At 42.5% G+C, this 19,873-nt stretch overlaps 3 non-coding genes across 3 annotated transcripts; all 3 read right to left on the minus strand.

Annotated features, from left to right (window-relative positions):
* Positions 1–2,938: 2,938 nt before the first annotated feature.
* trnar-acg (transfer RNA arginine (anticodon ACG)) lies at positions 2,939–3,011 on the minus strand. Its single transcript has one exon. It is a non-coding gene; the product is annotated as a tRNA-Arg (tRNA).
* A 1,651-nt stretch (positions 3,012–4,662) lies between these two features.
* trnar-acg (transfer RNA arginine (anticodon ACG)) lies at positions 4,663–4,735 on the minus strand. The gene has a single exon. It is a non-coding gene; the product is annotated as a tRNA-Arg (tRNA).
* A 1,638-nt stretch (positions 4,736–6,373) lies between these two features.
* trnar-acg (transfer RNA arginine (anticodon ACG)) lies at positions 6,374–6,446 on the minus strand. The gene has a single exon. It is a non-coding gene; the product is annotated as a tRNA-Arg (tRNA).
* Between the last annotated feature and the right edge of the window lie 13,427 nt (positions 6,447–19,873).

Raw genomic sequence — 19,873 nt, forward strand, 5'->3', positions numbered from 1 at the left:
TAGTAAGTGTGTGAGAGTATGATAGTATGTGTGCGTGACTATACTAGTGTTTGTAAGAGAGTATAATGCGTCATGTGAGAGCAAACATGAATTATTTCCTAAACGGCCTCTCATATTTGACACCTCTGTCTTTAACACTCGTCCTGACCTTTCCTGTTTTCCTCACTGACGGCTCTGCTTATAAAAATGGAATACCATACGCAGGTTATACAATTTGTGATAATTCTTAATTGTTGAAAGCGCCCTCCTCCTCCAGCTCCACCCAAGTAGATGAAACTATATACTGATCAAAAGGTAAAACTGTTACAATCTATACAGATTCCAGAGATGCTTTTGGTTGTGTATATTGTATTTTATAGATTTTATATATTGTGGGCGAACCGAGCATTTATCTCATCCTCGGAGATAAATGTGGTTAATTGATTGGTGAACTGTTACAAGCCTGTCAACTACCTTCATCTATTGCTTTGTTAAATGTGAAGCCCACACCCAGTCCAACCCTGTTTTCACTAGGCAATGCTTCAGCTGACCATGCAGCAAAAGAAACTGCCAAATTTGGCTTACCTGTCTATGTAAAACTTTGCCCTTCTATACCCACTAACGACCTGGTTTCTCCTAATGATGTAGCTCTCCTACAAGAAGACTACTGAGGTGAAGGAAAAACGGATTGTAGCATTCCCATGGTTGTAAAAATGTAAATAATTTGTGGGTCAGCAACGACGGCCGCGTTGTTGCACCCACATCCTTGTACCCGTGATAGCTGATGAGCAAAAGGGGGAATGTGTCAGATAGTGTTGAAAGACTGATAAGCTCCAAGATTTGCATCCTATAAAAATATTGCAAACATTATCAACACTTCCCCCCACCGTGATTTTTTTTGAAGCTCTGCAAATAGACATTATGTGAGGGATATGAAATTATTCTTGTATGAAAATGTTCATGTATGAAAATGTTTTTGTATGTGCAGAGAATTTTAAACTGGACTTAAATGGACAATGTTGACACCTGTTAACACCCATTAGGAAGCACAAAACTCACGCTTCATGAAAGGATTATGGGTAGACCTATGACCATACCAAGCAATTCAGTTCTGTATATATGAAGAAGATGGACTTCCATGCCATGGATGAATCCATGATATCATTCTGTTGTACTCTAAACTTTTGCTGTCCAGTCAATCCACAGACAAGTAAAAGCTGTCCAGTCTCCTCCTAGTGACAAACCGTGCCATAACCTCCAACCCGGCAACTGGGTCTGTGTCAGGGAGTTCCGACGGAAAAACGCCCTGAAACCTCGCTGGTCTAAACCTCAACACGTCCTGCTCACCACCAACACCGCCGTCAAGTGTGAGGGGCATCTAACCTGGTTCCACGCATCCCACTGCAAGAACACAACTCCTCGACCATGCAGCGGAAACCAGCCGATTCCTTCTTCTTCCTGCCCGGAAGTAGCTGAGCTCCAGCACCTGGGACCTCTGCAGAGGAGCAGGGGAGCAGGGGAGCAGGGGAGCAGGGGAGCAGGGGAGCAGGGGAGCAGGGGAGCAAAGGAGCAGCACAGGCCAAACTGTGACTCCACATGCTCTCCTTCTGAAGAACCGCTTGTTAAGCCTAAAACAAGCCAAAATCCACTATTATAGCTACCTTGCTACAATGGTTAATCGCTGTTCCATACCTCTACCAAAGGATGTTTACTGGATTTGTGGCGTGAAGGCTTGTGAATATCTTCCAAACGGTTGGTCTGGAATATGTGGTCTGGGCCATGCGGTACCAGCCATGAGAATCGTTCACATTGTTAGAAGAGAATTGTACACACACACACAAACACCATGGACAAGATTTTTTGGTGCCCTCGTTCCAAATTACGGAGTCATGGCAGCTTTGGAACAGATAAGAGATTTATCCCATGCAGTTGAAGATTAGCCAACACCACTGCAAAAGACATGCCTATGCTCTCACAAGAAATGACTGCTTTAGGGATGATGGATTTATTAGCTTCTCAAGGGGGAACTTGTGCTGTCATTAAAACTGAATGTTGTACATTTATACCCACAATGCCACAGTCCAAGAAATAACGCATCACTTGAAAGATATTGCCAAAATGTTACATACACCTGTCATAAGTAGTTTGTTTCATTGGTTTAAAGAACAGTTAGGACACGTTGGTTACTTGATTTTTGAATTTGCTTTGTTGGCTTGTTGTTATTTGGTTTCCGACCACATGTCTAAGGTTTACTTGCAAACATATGTATCACTCAAACTATTACTAAAATGATGTACTCCACTGTAAAAAAAAATAAATAAAAAATTGTGAATTGATGAAGCATTTTGACCATTTGGCCCCCCTGCAGGGACACAACGACGCCTTGCAGATTGCTCAAGCCCCCCTTATGCTCATAGACATGCGGGTTCCAGTTCCTGGGGACCCCTGCCGGGACATTGTCACGCAAGGTCCGGCGTTCTGCATCCCTGCCGAGACTTCCAGCCCCCACAGAGACAAAGAACATATACGGACTTCCTGATCACTCAGGGGTGGTCCCAAAGCTAAAAGTCCCACCTCTCACTGGGCTGGTTTATTCCTGTAACTTTTGTATAAAAACCCTTTGGACAAAGCAATTTGGGTCGACACACCAAATACAGACTCGATCTGCGATGGTCATGTCGACCGCCGGCTGAACTGATTAAAACCTCTCTATACCACGAGCGGACTTCTGAACTGGTTTTTGATAAATTCCACAACAATGGCAAAATAATGAACCTGTTTCTTGCATGTCATTTGTTTTATTCGTAACTTATGTCTGTCTGGCTTTAATGTGTGCATTCAAAGTCTTGTACTTTCCGCATTTTGTGAGGGAAACAGACATTGTTTTCATAGACAATATGACAGGATAATCTCAAATAAGTGTTGGCTATGCCAGAACATGCTAGAGAAGAAAAACTACCGAGCCAGCCAGGAGTCGAACCTAGAATCTTCTGATCCGTAGTCAGACGCGTTATCCATTGCGCCACTGGCCCTACGAAAAAGGTAGAGTGGGCGGGGTACGTGGGTGTGGTCGTTACAACCCAAAAGAAAGCGTTTTACTATATTTGTGTTGTATTAAACAGTGAAGGAATGCCTGCTACCATACGACCATAATGATTTTGCTAGGGAATGTAAAGTTTAAGTTTATTCAAATTCTATTTGATATTTATTTTTTTCTGCATTGCGTTGTATATTCGTACATAAGTTTACATTCACAGGATTTAGCTACAGAGCAGCCGTCCCAAGACAACCTTTACAGGTATAATTTCCATTAATAACATGCAAATAACAGGTCAGTCATTAAAAAAAAACGAATAAAATTGAACATATATGTGTGCGTTCATTTATTTTTACTTACTTCTAAAATGTAAGGAAATTGGCTGTAATCAGAACAATCTACAAGCTTGTTTTCCTCAACAACGTAAAGTGGAGAATATCTGCAGCTTTATGAATCTCATTAGCTTAGAACGGATCCCGTACTCGTACCTGATTGGTCAATTTCTTGATGTCGCTGGGCCACAGTGCTGAGGTTTGCAAGTCATGATCGGTGGGAGCACTCAAATCTTGATTAATACTTGGATACATGCAGGAATGTAATTTGCTGCCATAACCAAGAATATTCTCGATTTATACAGGACTGTGCGCTTTTAGTCTACATAACTATTTCACAAATAAAGCAAAATCAACTGGGAGCTGGCAAGTTCGAGCCAGAGATTGCCCAAAACAAGCAGAATCAACTGAGAGTTGGCAAGTTCGAGGCCAGAGACTGCCAAAACCATCCATCCAATATCAGCTTTATCCTTTGCAGGGTGACGGGGGTCTGCTGAAGCCTATCCCAGCTAATTTCAGGCAAGAGGCAGGGGTACACCCTGGACAGGTTGCCAGTCCATCACTGAGCCACATAGATAACCAGACACACTCACACCTACAGGCAATTAATAATCATCAGATAACCTACTACGCATGTTCTTGGACTTTGAGAGGAAGCCGGAGTACCCGGAGAGAACCCACACAAGCACGGGGAAACCAGACTAACTCCACACAGAAAGACCCCTGCCGGGCCACGGAGTCAAACTGTGCATCTTCTCACTGTGAGGCAACAGTGCTAACCACTAAGCCACCGTGCTGCCCGCTCCAAAAACAAATATGTGTAATAAAACAAATGAGATGCTAAAAATAAAGGTTCATTCTTCTGCCATCAACATATCCTAAATTTGACCTGGGATTGTGTCTAATAACTAGTATTTACCAAGATTTGCTAAATATTTCACATATTTAGCTAAATCAACTGGGACAATCCAAACCCAGAGACTGGCCAAAGTGAAAACATGTATGTGAACAAGCTTCACAAATATATAAAAATGAGTATGTAGCAATATGACAACGGTAACAGCTCAAATGAAGCTGGAGGGTAGGCATAAGTCTAACCCAAATTGAATGTTGATGGCAAAATAATGAACCTGTTTCTTGCATGTCATTTGTTTTATTGGTAACTTATGTCTGTCTGGCTTTAATGTGTGCATTCAAAGTCTTTTACTTTCCGCAGTTTGTGAGGGAAACAGACATTGTTTTCATAGACAACATGACGGGATAATCTGAAATAAGTGTTGGCTATGCCAGAACATGCTAGAGAAGAAAAACTACCGAGCCAGCCAGGAGTCGAACCTAGAATCTTCTGATCCGTAGTCAGACGCGTTATCCATTGCGCCACTGGCCCTACGAAAAAGGTAGAGTGGGCGGGGCACGTGGGTGTGGTCGTTACAACCCAAAAGAAAGCGTTTTACTATATTTGTGTTGTATTAAACAGTGAAGGAATGCCTGCTACCATACGACCATAATGATTTTGCTAGGGAATGTAAAGTTTAAGTTTATTCAAATTCTATTTGATATTTATTTTTTTCTGCATTGCGTTGTATATTCGTACATAAGTATACATTCACAGGATTTAGCTACAGAGCAGCCGTCCCAAGACAACCTTTACAGGTATAATTTCCATTAATAACATGCAAATAACAGGTCAGTCATTTAAAAAAAACGAATAAAATTGAACATATATGTGTGCGTTCATTTATTTTTACTTACTTCTAAAATGTCAGGAAATTGGCTGTAATCAGAACAATCTACAAGCTTGTTTTCCTCAACAACGTAAAGTGGAGAATATCTGCAGCTTTATGAATCTCAGCAGTTTAGAACGGATCCCGTACTCGTACCTGATTGGTCAATTTCTTGATGTCGCTGGGCCACAGTGCTGAGGTTTGCAAGTCATGATCGGTGGGAGCACTCAAATCTTGATTAATTCTTGGATACATGCAGGAATGTGATGTGCTGCCATAACCAAGAATATTCTCGATTTATACAAGACTGCGCGCTTTTAGTCTACATAACTATTTCACAAATAAAGCAAAATCAACTGGGAGCTGGCGAGTTCGAGCCAGAGATTGCCCAAAACAAGCAGAATCAACTGAGAGTTGGCAAGTTCGAGGCCAGAGACTGCCAAAACCATCCATCCAATATCAGCTTTATCCTTTGCAGGGTGACGGGGGTCTGCTGAAGCCTATCCCAGCTAATTTCAGGCAAGAGGCAGGGGTACACCCTGGACAGGTTGCCAGTCCATCACTGAGCCACATAGATAACCAGACACACTCACACCTACAGGCAATTAATAATCATCAGATAACCTACTACGCATGTTCTTGGACTTTGAGAGGAAGCCGGAGTACCCGGAGAGAACCCACACAAGCACGGGGAAACCAGACTAACTCCACACAGAAAGACCCCTGCCGGGCCACGGAGTCAAACTGTGAGGCAACAGTGCTAACCACTAAGCCACCGTGCTGCCCGCTCCAAAAACAAATATGTGTAATAAAACAAATGAGATGCTAAAAATAAAGGTTCATTCTTCTGCCATCAACATATCCTAAATTTGACCTGGGATTGTGTCTAATAACTAGTATTTACCAAGATTTGCTAAATATTTCACATATTTAGCTAAATCAACTGGGACAATCCAAACCCAGAGACTGGCCAAAGTGAAAACATGTATATGTGAACAAGCTTCACAAATATATAAAAATGAGTATGTAGCAATATGACAACGGTAACAGCTCAAATGAAGCTGGAGGGTAGGCATAAGTCTAACCCAAATTGAATGTTGATGGCAAAATAATGAACCTGTTTCTTGCATGTCATTTGTTTTATTGGTAACTTATGTCTGTCTGGCTTTAATGTGTGCATTCAAAGTCTTGTACTTTCCGCAGTTTGTGAGGGAAACAGACATTGTTTTCATAGACAACATGACGGGATAATCTGAAATAAGTGTTGGCTATGCCAGAACATGCTAGAGAAGAAAAACTACCGAGCCAGCCAGGAGTCGAACCTAGAATCTTCTGATCCGTAGTCAGACGCGTTATCCATTGCGCCACTGGCCCTACGAAAAAGGTAGAGTGGGCGGGGCACGTGGGTGTGGTCGTTACAACCCAAAAGAAAGCGTTTTACTATATTTGTGTTGTATTAAACAGTGAAGGAATGCCTGCTACCATACGACCATAATGATTTTGCTAGGGAATGTAAAGTTTAAGTTTATTCAAATTCTATTTGATATTTATTTTTTTCTGCATTGCGTTGTATATTCGTACATAAGTTTACATTCACAGGATTTAGCTACAGAGCAGCCGTCCCAAGACAACCTTTACAGGTATAATTTCCATTAATAACATGCAAATAACAGGTCAGTCATTTAAAAAAAACGAATAAAATTGAACATATATGTGTGCGTTCATTTATTTTTACTTACTTCTAAAATGTCAGGAAATTGGCTGTAATCAGAACAATCTACAAGCTTGTTTTCCTCAACAACGTAAAGTGGAGAATATCTGCAGCTTTATGAATCTCAGCAGCTTAGAACGGATCCCGTACTCGTACCTGGTTGGTCAATTTCTGGATGTCGCTGGGCCACAGTGCTGAAGTTTGCAAGTCATGATCGGTGGGAGCACTCAAATCTTGATTAATTATTGGATACATGCAGGAATGTAATTTGCTGCCATAGCCAAGAATATTCTCGATTTATACAGGACTGTGTGCTTTTAGTCTACATAACTATTTCACAAATAAAGCAAAATCAACTGGGAGCTGGCAAGTTCGAGCCGAAGATTGCCCAAAACAAGCAGAATCAATTGAGAGTTGGCAAGTTCGAGGCCAGAGACTGCCAAAACCATCCATCCAATATCAGCTTTATCCTTTTCAGGGTCACGGGATCTGCTGAAGCCTATCCCAGCTAATTTCAGGCAAGAGGCAGGGGTACACCCTGGACAGGTTGCGAGTCCATCACTGAGCCACATAGATAACCAGACACACTCACACCTACAGGCAAGTTATAATCATCAGATAACCTACTACGCACGTTCTTGGACTTTGAGAGGAAGCCGGAGTACCCGGACAGAACCCACACAAGCACGGGGAAACCAGACTAACTCCACACAGAAAGACCCCTGCCGGGCCACGGCCACTGCTCATTCAACAGGCACAGGACTATTTGCTGCAGGAACTTTCCAACGGCATCTTCCGTCATGGCGTACAGTTCCTCCAGAGCAACGTCATTCCTCATTTCTTTTATTTTGGGAAGGACAGAGTCAGATAAGGATTCTCCAGGTGGAACAATGGGCTGTTTATAAACTTCAGCAGTCACCAGATTGCCATATATTATATCCACCAACTGTCTGGAAAACATTTGCAACACACCGCAGTCTTTGATGTTTTCCAGGTCTCGTCGGAGCTTTGCAATCTTTCTTGAATGGATCATTTCCTCAATGAAGTTTTCCACATCAGATTTGATGCTGTCGTTTTTGATGGTCTTCTCTTTTACCACATCAACTGCAATCAGCCGTGAATCTGTAGCTGCAGGTTCAGCTTCGGGGGTTTCTGGGACAGACCGTGGTAAATTAATCTCATCTTCCTGCAGGGGAGGTTTTGCTTGCACTGAGTTGACCCTCAGGAGGAACCTTTTCCCTCTTGTTTTACGGGACTTCTTTAGGTCCTCCATCATTTTTTTGAAGTTTTTGTTGACAAACCCAGAGAACCTGCTTCTCCTTTGAGCTTCAGGGACTTCTTTCTTTGTGGAGCTTTTGCCAAAAAAAATTCTCAATTTATTCACCACCGATGTCAGATTCAGCCGGGGTTTATGCGAGAGCTTGGTTTCATGACTTGGACTGACACTTTCCAAGTTCTCCACGATGGTGTTAAAAATGTCAGCTGCCGCTTCTGTATAGGAGGGGGTGTGAGATGGGGGGAAGACGTCATGCTCTTGAGCGGCGTTTGGTGCCCATTTATGAAGTATGTCTTCAATACTCTCAGTTGCTAAGGCCATTTTAGATTTGATGATGTCCTGTGACTGCTCCGACTCCTCTGAATTATTTTTTAAAGTGGAACTGGCGTTCACCCTCTGCATGCACGATCCCAAACATCTGGCGGTGAGACACACCATGCGGCCGAGGCGTTTCATATTTGATATGAAGCCGCTGACATACACAGAAGAGTCTGCTGGTAAAAGTGGGGTTTCCGTCACTACATTTATGAGACAATTTACTTTCTCTTCAATTTCCTCCTCGGCCAATTTTGTCAGTTCTTCAGAGTCGCCGTTGTTTTCCAGTGCGACATTGAGAACTTGGGAGAAGGACGTGGAAAAGGCATTTCCAAGTTCTGCTTTTATCTCCACTTTAGCTGAGGGGGCCTGGCTCATATTTTTTGCCAGGTGATGCCGATACAGCAGTAGAAATACTCTAATAATGTCTGCTGACACGGCTTGTATTATCTCCGTGGTCATGTCCAAGATAATGGTCTGCGTGTTCAGATCAATGGTTCCAGCAGCCAGCAGCTGCCACTGTGCTTCTGACAGTCTCTTCAGGTTTTTAACAACAACTGGAAGGAGATATTGTTCTTTGACCAAGAAGGTCTTTTTCATTCCTGCTTGCTGCATCATAACGTTGTACCGTTTTTCCTCTCGTGTGCTTCAAAGGATGCCGACTCGGTTGTGAAACTGAAAAAAAGAAGACACCTGTATTTATAGACTTGGACGGCTATGAACGCGGTAGTGACGCCCGCACCAATGACATCATCCCGCCTCATAGAACAAAATACAATCCTCGCGCATGCGTCAAGCTGCCTAACGGAAAGGAAGGGTTTTTTTTTTTATTTATTTCAATTTCAGAAAATACAATAACATTAACAAAAATTACAGAAGATAAGAGCTTTAAAGAAACTCTTAAACTTAGAATTTAGGAATATTCTGAGCAATGAAGTACCAAGTAAGGCCATAATATAAACTGTATTATGCTTTTAGTTGTCTATTCAACAACGGTTCAGTTACTCTGTCTTTATTAACTAGACCTTTCATCACTTATCATTGGGGCTGGCTTCTCCTGCCACACACTAGTACTGTAGCAAGTCTGCAAAAAAGGCCTTAGTTTTCAAGATACCCCTACCCGAGTTAGAACAAAACACAACCATGTTTTTTCATATCTTTATGGTCTCCCCACCATTCTTGTGTCCGCCTCTTCTTGATTACTGTACAAAGATGTCAAATTGCTCACTCCTGCTTTGCATATGCTCTTCACCTCTTCACCTTTGTCAAATCCACCTGCCAAGATGATGGAGTCATCAGAGTGTAGTTTCTGTGGGCCTGCAGTGACGATGTAGTTACTCACAAATGTGCACAGTGCAGTTTTGTTTCCACTTTTCCCCAGGTACTTCCTGTAGTTTGGAACGTTTGTGTTGCCAGTGATGACATGTGTAGGTCTTCCATCAGTTGTACCTCTCCTTTTCCTCTCCAGGTCTTTGATTGACAGTGGGTTGTCATACCTGTCAAAAACCATGACCACACATTTCATTTCTTGTTTTCTATTCAAAAGGTACAAGATCTTCTTCAGGACACATTCTGCTAGGTCACTAAATGTCTGAAATGTAGAATCATGGGGACTTTTAAGCATAGCCATGCCATCAATGATATATGCTGATTCCTCTGTGCTGTCAGGCAGCTCCTGCTCCACTTGTACCTCAGACTCAAGTTTCTTAGCAAGGTCCGCTTTAGTGGTCTTTTTCAGCCCTCCATCATCATTGAAGCAGTCCTATTTAAAAAACCGTCCGCACCCAAAGAGGTGAGAGACATCACGCACTTGTACTGCAAGGATGCAAATTGTAGAGAGAGTGGAAAGTGCGAGTGCCTCTCTGTTGGCCTTCCATGTACCGAATTCTGCACCTGCTGCGCAGAATGTCAAAATGTGTCACCAGATGTGTTTGAAGAGCCTGATATTTGACACTCTAACACACGCACACACACACACACACACACACACACACACACACACACACACACACACACACACACACACACACACACACACACACACACACACACACAGAAATGTTGTTTGTTTTCCCATTTCATTCACCTGTTTTTGCTTTCTAAAATGATAAGGCACGTTGAGATTTGTGTGATAAATGTTGATATTATTATTATTGATGTTATTGTTATTATTAATGATATTTTCATTATTATTTGTCATGTCAAGACAACAGCAAACTGGTTAGAGACACTGATTTTCACGTGCAATAAAACTTCCAATTCTACAGCATGCCTTGTATCCTTGTTAATGTACTGTAGATACACTTTAGGACACTTTATTAGGTTACTCGCAGTGTACATCCACCTGGACTTTACCAAAATATAAAGACCATCATAACTTGCAGGCTTACAGTGCCAGATGTTCTATTCAGAGACAGTTTCTTGTTACAGTTAAATTTGACAGTTTCAAAGGGGCATGTCTGAAGATGTCTCATTTGCAATACAACAGTAGAAAATATCTCCATACAACCACTGGTTATTGTTTAATAGCATCTTAAGCTATGTAGAAACAGCTTATTTGACATAAATATATGTTTCTTTTCTAATTGAAAGAAAGTAGAGGAGTCCTTACTACAAAAGTACAATCTCCGCCTAATGTAAATGTGTATTTACAGGGCCATATTTCAGTATTTCTTTAGGTTAATTACATTCTGACTCTTTGGTGATGTAGGGTAGACACCTGGTTCATATCTCAATAAATGTGATGAAGAAAGGGGTGAGCATTCTCAAGTTATAAGCTTTTTTGTCACCTTTGCCCTATGCGGATTTACCTTTCTCAGAGATTGGGGTAGGTCTAAATAATAGCCAAAAATAATAATTTCTCCCAAAAATGAAAGTCCACAACCATCCATTTCATTAATGGTTGACCCTAAAGATCACAAAAAACATGGTTGTGCTTTGTTCTAACTCGGGTAGGGGTATCTCAAAATTTGATGGCCTCTGCTGCTACACTACACCTCACACCATCGATGTAGGCGACTGGTCCCTGCCACCTGTTTTTTTTCCCCATCTTACGTGCTTGTTCCACCTGGAGCCACAGTTTATTTCTGCACTCCCTCTCGGCGCGTGTCAGGTCCTCTGCGATGCGGAGATTCATCTTCTTCATAATGTCTGCATTTCGCGACTCCTTCCATCCAGATCTTCCAGATCTCCTTCCAGATCAGAAGGTGTGCATGTTGAAATGTATAATGGTGGGACGTAGTGTCTTGTCATCTCTGGGGTGTCCCACTCTGTGCACCGTATCAATCAGGAATCCAAGCTTGCTTATATCATCCGGCGCAATCTTGCTCACTATCTTCATCCCCTCTGCCCGCACATCTTCATTTTCCTTAGGGAAACTTGGTAGCCCCTACATGTCGTTGGTTACAAACTGGAACAGAGCAGATAACTGAGTTATCTGTAAATTCACTAGTGTTTCATCTTTTTTTGAGTCTGCATATATATTAATGGTTAATACCAATGCGTAAAAACCTAAAGCATATATATGCATTGATTATCCATACAGTGAACCGGGCGAGCGCCCAGGGGCACCAGCCAATGAGGGGGCACCAAATCAAATGACTAACTGGACCATATATGTCATATTTTGTTATTTTCTCTATGTATTTGCTGGAATAGGAGCAAACAGGTGCAGCAGTAACCAATGATATAATAAAAATACTTGAAAATAATAATAAAATAAAAAGAATTGCATTTGAGTGAGTGTGCTGTTCCCTACCTTCACATCAGCTCATTCAGGAGTCCTGTCTGATTGTTTAGTCATATGCTGTAATAGTTTTGCATGTAGTCCTCAGACAGGCCATATATGATGGAAATGATGATAGTTAACGTGTGGTGCGTTAATTGACATGTGAGTTACATTCTGATTGGAGCATCAGTGTGGTATGGCGTTTGTAGACTCGTGTCTATCTGTGGTGTTACTCTTAGTTGGTTACTTGTCCTACATTAATTTGTAGTACGCGTGTTGAGCATGTACATCAGCAATACATTCATGTAAATCTACGGTCTTTATTACCATAGTAAATTTCCCTTTTTTTACCGTAAAATGTGGGAGGCGGGGGGCACTTAAGGTTTGGTCACCCTGGGGCCCCACACTGAGTTAATCTGGGTCTGGCACCGGGTCTAAGGTGGTGAAAATGTGAACAAAAAGCACTGGACAACAGGACAACTTATAAATTCAGAGCCTTTTACAATAGAAATGTTACAATAGTCAGCAGCAGCTTGAACTGGTTTCTTTCGTCAGAAAAAGTCAAAAAAAGTCCCCAAAAAAGTTTTTCCGGTCTGCCTACAGCTCGGTTTGCAAAAGCTCTCTACCACTACCAAAAGTTTTCTACCACTTTTAAAAGCGTTCCTAAATAATTCTGTTTTTTTTATTTCTGATATTGCATTGAACTGGTTATACTGTATACATGTATTTCCATGATTCACATGAATTTGGTGTGAAAATAATAAATCATTTTAAAAAACATATAATTAAAACTCTTTATATCTTTCTCTCTTTTTCTTCTCTTTTGACTTTTTCACTGAAAAAATAACAAAGAGAACACAGTCTTCTGTAATGCAGTGTCCCCTTGAAACTCACTTGTAATACCCAAATAGTCCACAAGAGGGAGGCAGAGCTCCACAACTGTAGCAGCGACACCTCTGTGTGAAACAGGACAAATGTCAACTGAACTTGCAGATCAAGCTCAAATTATTGTACTGTCTACAGCAGTGATATGTGTCAACTGTACTTGAAAGCCAAGAGATGTTTGCAAATTTTCTTATTTTTATGTATATCACAAAAAGTAATTTTTTTTTTCTTTTTTTTTCCCTTTTCCACAAAAAGTAATTGTTAATCAAAGTGCATGTTTGAGTTTGAGCTGCACATTTTTGCCTGCCCACACTTGAGATGAGCTGTTTCACCTGAAAACTTTTAATCCTGTTTTTTATGGCCAGCGGCTACTGCCCACCTTTTTCGTTGAAGGACTCACTTGAACACTTTAAGTGGAGTTTTCCAGAGGTGCAACTCTGAGTTTTAGTTTTGTTTAACAACTTTTCTTGGAAATAAATTGCGTGTGGTACGCGTCAACGCGTACCATACGCCGTAGGGACGGCGTCGTTTTGATGCAGAACCATAACTCAGCCTTAGGATCACACAGCGGCACTGCATGCTTGACTTTTAGTGCTTCTGAACTTGAATCACTGGACACTTCCATTTGTCCACAAGGTGTCGGTCTTTCCATTTAGTCAATGAAATCATGGGCCTTCTACTCAGACTACTTTCAAAGGGTCAGTTGTCTCTTTGAGTCTTCATCGTTCTATCTGCCTCCCTTTCATTTGCATTCATGCAGTTTGTTTTGCTGCAAATAACCTTTGTTCCCATTCACTCTAGATAGATAGATAGATAGATAGATAGATAGATAGATAGATAGATAGATAGATAGATAGATAGATAGATAGATAGATAGATAGATAGATAGATAGATAGATAGATAGATAGATAGATAGATAGGGTATCTTAACGGTTACTTTTACGCCGGAAAAAATATTAAAACTTAATAAAGTGGCATATTAACAGCGCTACAGCGGAAATTAAAACAGCTTCTAGCTTGCTTTTAGCTTTCGGCTTCCTGATATGGCGTGACGTATGTGCAAACGTAACTACGCAGTCGCTTACGTACCCGAACCACCACGCAGTGACGTAGCAAGTGGTGTCCCAATTCCTAGGGAAGATTACAAGGGCCCTACGCCTTGTGGCTTCATTTTTAGGGCTAATGGTAGTGAGTGAGGGCTAGTGGTAGAAAGTAGGAGGTGTATTGGGATTGGCCCTTAGACCTAGAACATTTATGTATTCTTTGAGCCTTTTGAGCTGTAGCATCATGGATGAACTCAGTAGACGTGTCACTTAGTACCAGTATTACTACTACTACTGCCATTTAGCAGACGCTTTTATCCAAAGCGACTTACATCTGAGAGAACAATAAGAACAAAATCACATAGGAGGGTACAACTGGATAAGTGCTGGTCAGACTGCTGAGAGTCCAGTTGGACACAGGTGCTGTCACGCCAGTGCTAGAATATATCTTTTTTTTCCCTTTAACTTTAAATAAGAAAGCTACGTCTAAGAAGACACCATCTTGTCATAAGTGCATGCATCTTAATAGATGCCGAAGTGCTCCTTAAAGAGCTGAGTCTTTAGCTTGCTCTTAAAAGTAGGTACAGAAGACCCTGTGTATTATGGCACTTTTACATTAGTACCTACTCAGCGCGACTTGACTCGCCACGCCCCAGTTTTGCGCTTTTCGACTAGGGGTCGAGGCGGGTGGAGGCGTGCCGAGTTGATACTTTTTCTGTATCTATTCTGCAGAGGTACAGAAAAAGTATCAACTCGGCACGCCTATCTATCTATTCTGCAGAGGTAATGCGGTTTTCGTCCCGGTCGTGGAACACTGGACCAGCTCTACACCCTCCGCAGGGTGCTCGAGGGTTCATGGGAATTTGCCCAACCAGTCTACATGTGCTTTGTGGATCTGGAGAAGGCATTTGACCGTGTCCCTCGTGCCATTCTGTGGGGGGGTCAGTGAGTATGGAGTCCGGGGCCCTCTGTTAAGGGCTGTCCGGTCTCTATATGATCAGAGCAGGAGTCTGGTTCGCATTGCCGGCAGTAAGTCAGACTTGTTGCCGGTGCATGTTGGACTCCGGCAGGGCTGCCTTTTGTCACCGGTCCTGTCCATAATTTTTATGGACAGAATTTCTAGGCGCAGCCAGGGGCCGGAGGGGATCCGGTTTGGGAACCACAGGATTTCATCTCTGCTTTTTGCGGATGATGTTGTCCTGTTGGCTTCATCGGACCGGGACCTTCAGCATGTGCTGGGGTGGTTTGCGGCCGAGTGCGACGCGGCAGGGATGAGAATCAGCACCTCCAAGACCGAGGCCATGGTTCTCCACCGGGAAAGGGTGGCGTGCCTTCTCCGGGTGGGTGGAGAAGAGTTCAAGTATCTTGGGGTCTTGTTCACGAGTGAGGGAACGATGGAGCGTGAGATTGACAGACGGATCGGTGCAGCGTCCGCAGTTATGCGGTCGATGTACCGGACCGTCGTGGTGAAGAAGGAGCTGAGTCGAAAGGCGAAGCTCTCGATTTACCGGTCAATCTACGCACCTACCCTCACCTATGGTCATGAACTTTGGGTAGTGACCGAAAGGACAAGGTCGCGGATACAAGCGGCCGAGATGAGTTTCCTCCGCAGGGTGGCTGGACGCTCCCTTAGAGATAGGGTGAGGAGTTTGGTCACCCGGGAGGAGCTCGGAGTCGAGCCGCTGCTCCTTCACATTGAGAGGAGTCAGCTGAGGTGGCTTGGGCATCTGTACCGGATCCTCCTGGACGCCTCCCTAGGGAGGTGTTCCAGGCATGTCCCACCGGGAGGAGACCCCGGGGAAGACCCAGGACACGCTGGAGAGATTATGTCTCTCGGCTGGCCTGGGAACGCCTCGGACTCCCCTCGGAGGAGCTGGAGGAAGTGTCTGGGGTGAGGGAAGTCTGGGCATCTCTGCTGAGGCTGCTGCCCCTGCGACCCGGGAACGGATAAGCGGCGGAGTTTGGATGGATGGATGGATATTCTGCAGAGGTTCTAAGTGGCTGAGTCGGCCTGCATCTGACGTCATCACATTAATTTGTTTCCTGATCCAACTCTGAGGTGCAGATGTTCATAAACCTGGTGGCTGAGGAGATAATTAAAAAGGGATGTAGACGGGCGATAAGGAACGACCAGATCTACCAGGCGCTTGGTCATTTCATAGCTGCTCCCAGCTGACTTTTCAGCAGCGCCGAGACAAACAAAATAAAAAAAAAAAAAGCGTTCCCGCTTGAAGATTCTTTCACTCTCATTTTTTAACTTGATATCGAACACGAGTCACAGACCCAGCAGCACATATATCATCTCCTCCAGGTTCTACATCTTTAGTGTTGTTGTCTTCTCCGTTTAGATCGCAAAATCAAATACGTCACAGTAGCTTCGCTCCAACCTGTCCACTTCTCATCTTGGTGTCTAAAAACAAACGAGGGCGTGCCGAGTCGAGTCGCGCTGAGTAGGTACTAGTGTAAAAGCGCCATTAGTAAGAGTAAAAGCTATAATTTTTCATTCATTTACTTATTTGAAAAGGTTAAAATATTTATTTATTTATAATAGGCTATGTATTTCTCATGAATAAAACCTACATTGATTGTGTATTGTGTATTCATCACCAGCATTATCATTATTGTCGGAGAAGCAACTATGTTTCCATGACAACAACCTGTTGTACTGTAACAATCTGTTACTGTAGGTAGCAAAACTTAGCGGTGGTGTTTTGACGACATTAACAAAAAGACTAAATTAGTTGAATTAATGTCTTTATGATTAATTTTCACCTCCAGGTAGGGTTGACAATGGTAGAGTGCATTGAACAGTGACTTTCTCCTAAAAAGAAGCAGAGGAAAAGACGACATGCAGATATAACTTCAGGAGAGATGAGACTATTTTTTTCCACAGTGGGGCTATTTTTCTGGATAATATGTATTTCTGATTAATTAAAAACTACATAAATAGATTGTGTATTCCTCTTTCATATTTAAAGGGGACCTATTATGAAAAAGACGTTTTTTCTTGCTTTAACATATATAAAGTGGTCTCCCCTTAGCCTGCCAACTCAGAGAAGGAGGAAACCAACCAAATTCTGCAGTGTCTGTACAGCCGCCCGGATGATCCATCCAGTGTGATGTGGCTTCTACGAGCCGTTCAGATTCTGCTCCCTTTCGTTACGTAACGACGGGCGCGATTTACATAGGTTGACCTCCAGAATCAGAAGAATCAGAAAAGGGTTTATTGCCAAGTTTTCACACAAGGAATTTGTTATGGTGATTGGTGCAACACAATACAATTATAAAAACAAATATATAAGAGATAAAATATAATGTATAAACAATAAAATAAAATGTAGACCAGAAATGGTTTTAAAGTTTTAAAGTGCCGGGTGAGTCTGTACAAAAGTGACTTAGGAACTTAGGATGGGTAAAATGTATAGACAGAAATGTACAAATGAGGTTTATAAAGTGCCGGATATGAGTCTGGTTGCCGGATATGAGTCTGAGTGCCGGATATGAGTCTCCAATGCGTGAAACCACGCCCACAACTAACTGGCCGGAACATCAACAACTCCGCCGGCCGGAGCTTCCGCCATTTTTTTCATAGCGGTGTATCGCGTCATTCAGGCAGCCAATCAGCACAGTGCCTCATTATCATAACCCCGCCCACTCAGAATCCCACATAGATAATGAGGTTAGAGACTGGGAAACTGGGGGGGGGGGAGCTTGTTTTTAAGACATTCAAGGCCTGTTTGAAATAGGTATTAGATGCAGTAATAGGTCCCCTTTAAATCATTGGTAACCGTTTTATAAAAGCAATACATCAACTTCGTGTCGGGCCCAAGAACGCCCCTCAGCTGTGATATAATGAACGTATACCACGGCCTGTCGTGATGACTTGCATTTTTTCCCTGCCATTTTGAAAGTGGATTGCGCGCCCGTATTGTTCAACGGGTTGAGCAGGCAATTTATGTACACCTTCCCCTGTACAGCGACGCGGGTTTAATTCCAGTCGCGGCATATTTTGCCCCCACTTTCTACTGTCTGGCTGCATCCGAAATTCCATACTTCCACCCTAATGAGTAAGCAAAAACAGTATGTGAAATTTTTTAGTGCGTCCGAAACATTATGTACTCAATAGTATGCGCTATCCATACTCATTCCGGAGAAATGTATTAGTATGGATTGATGGACACTAGCTAAGCAGAAACTTCCCACAATGCAATGCAGCGGTGTTTGGTTGATAAGTGCTGCGCAGATACGTATATCTCATAAGTATAATATTAAGTAGAATAATATTATTATATAATATTAATATTATAATATTTGTATATAATAATATTATATAATGTCATCTTGTTTGGGCCAGGATAAATGGGAAAGAGCAGAGCGGTGCGCTGCTACTGCTGCTATGACAGGAGTTGTTACCATGGTAACAACTCTGAGTAGTACGTCCGAATTAATGCATACTACTGATATTAACTCAAAAGTTTGCCGAACTTATGTATACTTTTTGAGTATATACTGCACCTATCAAATAAAGTCGCAAGAGCCGCATGACACCGGGCAAAGAGCCACGGGTTGGCCACCCCTGTTGTAGACATTAAGCTTTTTTTTTCTAGTTTAATATGTTTTTTTGTTGTTGTCTTTAATAGCCTACTTTGCTTAGCTAAATGCCTACCTAAAAACGAATCAATTCTGATATGTCCATATTGTCAGAACGGACGAGAAACGAGGCTTACCGGTTTCAGGTGATCAAACAGGTTGATGAGGAGTTGTGATACCCAAACTGTGGGGAGGGGCTTGATGCAGCAAAGCACTGTGGGATTTGAAGTCCTGCAGATCTGGGAACAGCTCTAATTGGCTAATACAGACGGCAGGCTGTGAGTCAGTGGTTCTCTTAGTGGCTGAGGCCACAGTCACTCACACAGTAGCAAAAGGTTTTTGAGACAGTGGTCTCACGTGATTTGATTTCCTTTGCAGGCGTGCAAGACGTTGTTTCAGAGACGCTACCAGGGTCCTGCTCAATCCTTGAGATTTTTTAACAAAGAGGCTATATTTGTTAAAACTCAAGGATGTATCATAAAAATGTGAAAATATTTCCACAGGATATACCCCACAATTTAGCTTTATTAAAACTCTCTTGCCTAAAAATATGCTTTCATAAAAAAATATTTTTAACTCTACAGTTACATAGAAGCCAATAAATCCCATAAAAAAGATCCCAATCAGCCCATGAATAAGATTTGAACTCACAACTCTCACACCACCTGGTGGTAGAAATGTAAATTACACTGAGGCGACCAATAACGTTGACTATTGTCAACTAGATTTGCTGATCTCTTGCACTAAAACAGGGGTATGGAACCCTGGTCCTAGAGAGCCGTAGTCCTGCATGTTTTGGATATCTCCTTGCATCAACACACCTGATTTTAATTAATGATGGTCACCAGCTTCTCATTCAGGTCTGCACAAGTGTGTTAGTGACACAGTCCTTTGTATCAGGGTGTAAAGAAGCAGTGAAACATCTAAAACATTCAGGACTGCGGCTCTCTAGGACCAGGGTTCCCTACCCCTGCGCCGCCACGCCCATTAATGCAAACCATTAAATATCAAATTTTTCGCCAGGCCTGGCTTGCGTGCAAAATTTGGTGCTTTTCGGGCACGTTTAGGGGGGCAAAAAGGCCCTCATTTCGTCGGAAAAAAAAAACATTCCTACAGATACAATAGGGCCTTCACACTGTCAGTGCTTGGGCCCTAATAACCAGGGGTGCACACAAGCCGGTACTCGAGGGCCAGTCTACTGCACGTTTTAGATGTTTCCCTGCCTCAACACAACCCTGATAGACAACAGAGTT

Source organism: Cololabis saira, chromosome 5 (assembly GCF_033807715.1).
Source record: "Cololabis saira isolate AMF1-May2022 chromosome 5, fColSai1.1, whole genome shotgun sequence".
NCBI classification, from domain to species: Eukaryota; Metazoa; Chordata; class Actinopteri; order Beloniformes; family Belonidae; genus Cololabis; species Cololabis saira.